Raw genomic sequence first — 6,423 nt, forward strand, 5'->3', positions numbered from 1 at the left:
GTGTATAAGCATTATCTACATCACGTCGTTTAAATTTGGATACTTACCTGCCATCCTTTAGACTGATTGTCATACGTGCCGCATTCTTTGGAGTGTGTCTATTTCTTATGGGGACTCTAAATCGCACTGCATATTAGGATCGCTGCTTACACCTGCAAATCTTTCCCTCTCTGACAGCATTGTGGGTAATATCCTATTACTGTTAAATTTATCTCGGCAATTGAGTAATTAAGCTATTTACCACTATAGAACCAGTGACTACGTGCATTATCTTTCTGGGCATATTTGGGCAGTGCCAATTGTTACCCCCACCTTAATCCCCCTTTTTCCCCTCCCCCCCCTTTTTTTTTTTTTTCTTTTTTCTTTTCTTCCTCCTATGACCCCCTATATCTGGATTTAAGATTTGTTGTACATGTGATTAACCATTTTTGCCTCTCTAGTGGATAGGGTGTTATCTAATTGCAATACAGCCATTATACTGAGTATTCTACACCCTTTTCTTACATGAGGCGATGAGGCACCTTTTTATTGCTAGAATATTCTCCTAGCATACATATGAGTAGATTTCGTGGTCTTTTGTGACTGAGTATCAGTTACATTGACATAAGTATCTTTCTCTCCTGACCTCAATAACGGAGCACTGGCAACATTATTGTTACATTTCATCTCTGATACTGTGTTTCCTGCACCAGTGTGAAGAATCCATTATCACCCATCATTGGTACTTGTTCTCATTGACTTATACAAAAAATCTTCCTTTAGACATTTTCCTATACGGATATACAATTAGCACTGTGTAAATCTCGGTGGGGAATCAATATCTTTGTTGACGTAATCACTTGTTCATTCCCCCTTTCCCCTTTCTCTCCTCTTCTTTTCTCCTTTTCCACACATATCCTTTTTCATGGACTCTCACCATTGATTCAGGGATTATCCCTGTCTAACATTGGCAGCAGATCCATCTTTTTCTTTATACTAGATATATAGTGAACTCTCATCAGTGATTCCAAGAGCCCTTGCCATCATTCGCAATCCTCTACTATCATACCACACTGGAAACGCCCGAAGCCGTCCGATCTTGGAAGCTAATCAGTGTTGGGCTGGGTCAGTACTCTAGTGGGCGACCATTGAGGAATACCCAGTGTTGTAGAGCTCACATTGATCCGTTACGCTCAAGAGTTTAACACTGACAGCAGATTCACACTGTTACTCTTTTCTATCTGCTCTGTCCCCCCTTTTCAAACAGTGTGGGAACCAGTACTTAAGTACCTTTTGATTGTGGACATATACAGGGTTAGTCTGTTCCAACAGCCCAAGTATTATCTGGAGGTTCTACATCTGTTTCATCAATTTTTTGGCATTCTTATTATATTGATACAATCGGGACGGATTACATTAAATTTAGCACTGATTTGTTATTTATTGAACATTTATTGATATATCCTTACATCATAAGTTTGTGTTATTGAGGATTGATACAATTTTGTACTAATTCCATTATTCATTGGATAGTTATCTAATTTTTGACGACTATATATCTTTTTATTTTAAGATGTTAATAAAAGTTATATTTTATACTTAGATTCATTCTCATCCTATCTATGTAACATTTATATTATTATTCAAAAAGTAAAGAGTGCGCCCAGAAAAGAGTCTCTTTTTTCTTCTCTGTTTTTGATAGCAGCCCCATTGACTCAGGGTGCACCACCAAACTGTGACTGGAAAACGTTGCTTTCCTTATAACTGTTAAATTTTGGTTTAGTATATTCATTACTATAACTTTTATACACCGGTGCGGTATACATCCAAATACAAGTGTGTGTGTGTGTGTGTGTGTGTGTGTGTGTGTGTGTGTGTGTGTGTGTGTGTGTATATATATATATATATATATATATGCAGAAAAGGTATACCAAGATGTGTGTGCATGGTTTTGGGGGACATACTGTAATAAAAAAATACATAGCCAATGCAAAACAAATACTACAGATGTGCTTGTATTTCTGACTCTAAATGAGCCCCATAATGCATAAGGGGAATATGTATTTATGTTATTATTAAAATTAAAATATTTGTTAAATGAAAGTGGACTGCACTACTTACTGTACTTCAAAATCAGCTACTATGGAAGACTGCTAAAGAAAAAGTATGCATTTTTGTCGGTCATCATATAATACTGTATTTCAAAAGTAGAAATGCTGATTTGTTAAAAGCTTTTGACAGTAATGTTTCCTTATCAAATGCAGGCGTAACTATCTGAATGGCCTTGAGATGTACATTCTATACAATGCTGTACCAATTAGCATGTAATTATTGCAAGGGTCCAAGCTTTTGTTATAAAATTCTACTCTCTCTATTCTATGTATCCGCTGTCTGACTCTGTTAACATTTGAAAAGATCTGTTTTCTCACCTCCTATTGTGATTTCACTCAACTGTTAAAACAATACATTTTCTATTGAATATCCACCAGGTCCCATGATTCTTTTTTTTATTAATAACAAACAGTTGTATTTAATTCCCTACTATAAGGATATGAGAACTTGTAATTTTTGCCTTCAGTATTTATCAGTAACCACCCAAACACTTTGTGTTTATGTAGTAACATGATGAGACATGTCACAAATCTCTAACACTATTTGGGTTCTTATTAAAGAAATAAACTAACCCAGAAACATGTTTAAAAACTTAAAGTGCTTTAATGTAACAACGTTTGTTTTTTGTTTGTTTTTTATTTAATAGCTATATTATATTCACCTTGCCTAGTTCTTCAACAGCTTTGATGTGCTATAAAAATGTTGTAAAGAATGTGCACGTTTTTAGTTACAACCGATAACTACCTTTAAAAAATGTATTGCTCTATAGGGGGGTACACACGGAGAGAGCTGTGCTTAAAGTCTAAGCAATCTGACTAGCTTGCTTAGAAGTTGAGCACAGATCTCTCTGTGTGTATGCCCCTCAGCGATAGCGATGCACGGCCCCGCACGTCGCTATCGCCGGTACTAGATTGGCCAACGATGATGCTACTCACCAGGTGCAAAGCGATGCTTTCGTAACTATGCGGGAGGCAGAGGGTGGGGGGTAGGGGTTGGCATGTAGGGCGGACTAGCCCTGTACTGGACACAGCATCTATCCAGAGATCACCCGCTGCTTAGCTGTGCAGAGCAGCGGTGAGCACAAGCTCCCCCCACCCTGCACATGGGGCACTGCAGCCCGCAGGAGGGACAGTGGAAATAGGGACATTTGGGAGGTATGGTACCAGTGAGGGGATGCATGGTGTCAGTGGGCACAGGTTGTGTGGCATAGCACCAGAGTACACAGGGCGAGGGCACAGGGGGATGCTTGGTGTCAGTGGGCACGGGTTTGGTGTGAAATACCGTCTGTCGGGATCCCGGTGGTCAGAATTCCGACCTCGAGTGTGTTAGGGTCTCCTGCCCTGTGCTGCCACGTCGTCATGGCAACCGGGAGACAAGTGCTAGCAGAGTAACCTGAGCGCAGCTGATACTCCGGTTCGGGTCTTTTGCTGTGCAGTGGTTACAGGCATGGGATCCGGTGCTGGTTTTTGTGCTCACAGTCTGTGAGGTCTAAGGGGGGCGTGGACAGCACCTGCTTTATAAGGCCTCTTCTCAGGTTAAGCAGATGCTGCTGAATCTTTGTTGGTTAGTCAGTTCCTGAAAGTTAGCCAGTACTGTGTAGCTTTGTATTTTGTTGTTGCTTACTGCAAATAGGCCTGGGCATTTGGTACTACACTCTGCCAATCCAGACCTAGCAGTAAGACTGGAGTCAGTCGTTTAGCCTGCTGAGGTTCTTTTGCTATTCTGTAAACCCAGCAGGTTTGTGGCTGTACTTTCAGACCTGCCTGCATAATCCTCTCTCACTGTGCAGGGCGTCCATGTGTCAGTTTAGTGGCAGTAAGCTGAACCTGGGCCCTGCAAGTGAGAATTAGGATTGTGGAGACTCTCCTTGTGTCTATTATTCCATCTCTGACCAAGGAGTTTACTGCCACACCCGTTGGTAACCCTTTAGGGTTTTGCTGTTGCCCTTAGCAACAGCATTTCGGGTTCTCTACGTATTAAAACACAACATCTTGCTTTTTCCATCTGAGCATTTCTAATACTAGGGAGACACCCAGTTTCTTAGCCTCTGGGCTACTCTGTTCACTCTGTGTTGGTTTTGTTACCCTATCACCTTCTGTGTACGTTATGTCATATTTCCCAGTCTGTCTGTGAGTTCATTTGTTTTGCATCCCTCTCTGTTCAGACACCAGTACATTCCTGCAGGCACTGGTGTGTATAACAGTTCAAACACCAGTACATTCCTGCAGGCACTGGTGTGCATAACATATTCAGCAGCCCAATACTCCTGTTGAAATTTTGTGGGAATATGGAGCATACCCCTCAAAATACGTTGCAACAGGTGGTCGATCAGGTGCAGGTCCTGACTCGTCAATTTAATGATTTGTCCATTAAAATGCACACCTCCCAGGCCGCTGGCGGAGCTCCCGCAGCAGCAGCACCTTCAGGGGTTAAGGAGCCGAAAGTAAATCTTCCGGATCGTTTTTCTGGAGATCGCTCGCAGTTCTTTTGTTTCAAGGAGAGCTGCAAGTTATATTTCCAGCTTAGGCCTCAGTCTTCTGGGTCAGAGATTCAGCGGGTGGGCATAGTGATTTCCTTGCTACAAGGAGACCCACAGGTCTGGGCATATGGGTTGCAGCCTGACTGTCCGTCGCTTAAAAGTGTTGATGTTTTTTTTACGGCACTGGGCATGTTGTATGATGACCCTGACAAGACGGCCTCAGCCGAGGCTCAGATTTCGATCCTTAAGCAAGGGCGAAGACCAGTTGAGGTTTACTGTACGGAGTTTCGGAGGTTGGCCCATGATACCCAGTGGAATGACCCAGCCCTGAGACACCAGTACCGAAGAGGTCTTTCTAACCAGATAAAAGACCAACTGGTACAATATCCCTTGCCTGATAGCTTGGATCAGCTCATGCAGTTATCCATCCGGGTGGATTGACGGCTGAGAGAGCGTAGGCTTGAAAGGGAGACCGAGGTTTCCTTCTTTCCCAAGGGAACCTCAGACTCTGAGGAATTTTCCGAGGAGCCTATGCAGATTGGGGCTACCCGCCTCTCCTCGCGTGAGAAGACGCGGAGGAGACAGCAGGGGTTGTGTTTGTACTGTGGGAATAAGGGTCATGTGGTAGTATCATGCCCAGAAAAGCCGGAAAACTTCAGGGCCTGAGGGTGATGGGAAATATCCTGTCAGGCCAGAAGTCAGAATTTCCCAAGAAGACTTTTATCATTCCGGTGACCTTGAAGATCCTCGGTCAAACTGTCAAGACTGAGGCCTTTGTGGACAGTGGGGCCGACGGGGTTTTTATGGACCGCCAATTCGCCCTGAAACACTCTGTTTCCTTAGTACCCTTGGCGTCGGAAATTGAGATTTGTGGGTTAAACGGGGAACCATTATCCCAGGGTAAAATTACCTCTTGCACTAGCCAGATTTCTTTGTTTATTGGAGCCACACACTCTGAAAAATTGTCCTTTTATGTGACTGTCTGTACTTTTGCCCCATTGGTGTTGGGGTTACCCTGGTTAAGGGCCCACAATCCTCAATTTGACTGGGTCTCTGGGGAGATTCTTAGTTGGGGTACTGATTGTTTCAGGAGTTGCTTGAGCCTTCCAGTCAGGCTCTCGCAGCTAAGTTTGCCAGGATTGCCAGGGTGTTATGCAGATTTTGCGGACGTGTTCTCCAAAAAAGTTGCAGAGGTACTACCTCCCCATCGCCCCTATGACTGTGCCATTGATTTGTTGCCGAATGCTAAGCTTCCCAAGAGCAGGTTGTACTCCCTGTCACGTCCTGAGACTCAGGCTATGGCAGAGTACATTAAGGAGAACTTGGCTAAAGGATTTATCAGACCTTCACAGTCTCCAGTTGGGTCGGGGTTCTTCTTCGTGGGTAAAAAGGACGGTTCATTGAGACCCTGCATCGACTTCAGGGAATTGAACCGTATCACGATTAAAAACTCATACCCACTGCCTCTCATTTCGGTCTTGTTTGACCAGCTTCGTACTGCCACCATTTTTTCTAAGATTGACCTACGCGGTGCGTACAATCTAATCCGAATAAGAGAGGGGGATGAATGGAAGACTGCCTTTAATACCCACTCAGGGCATTATGAATATTTGGTGATGCCTTTTGGGCTCTGTAATGCCCCGGCAGTCTTCCAGGATTTCATGAACGATGTGCTCAGGGAATATTTGGATAGATTCTTAGTTGTATACTTAGATGACATCCTAATCTTCTCCCATTCCCTGGAGGAACATCGGAAGCATGTACGCTTAGTCCTCCAGAAACTCAGAGACCACCGGCTTGGGGCGAAGCTGGAGAAGTGCGAATTTGAAGTTCAGCAAATCGCATTTCTAGGA

The 6,423-nt window shown here is 43.4% G+C and overlaps 1 pseudogene; it reads left to right on the forward strand.

The window, feature by feature from the left end:
• Positions 1 to 1,034: 1,034 nt before the first annotated feature.
• On the forward strand, positions 1,035 to 1,153 carry LOC134941008 (5S ribosomal RNA; annotated as a pseudogene).
• Positions 1,154 to 6,423: the final 5,270 nt, after the last annotated feature.

Source organism: Pseudophryne corroboree, chromosome 1 (genome assembly GCF_028390025.1).
Source record: "Pseudophryne corroboree isolate aPseCor3 chromosome 1, aPseCor3.hap2, whole genome shotgun sequence".
Lineage (NCBI taxonomy): Eukaryota > Metazoa > Chordata > Amphibia > Anura > Myobatrachidae > Pseudophryne > Pseudophryne corroboree.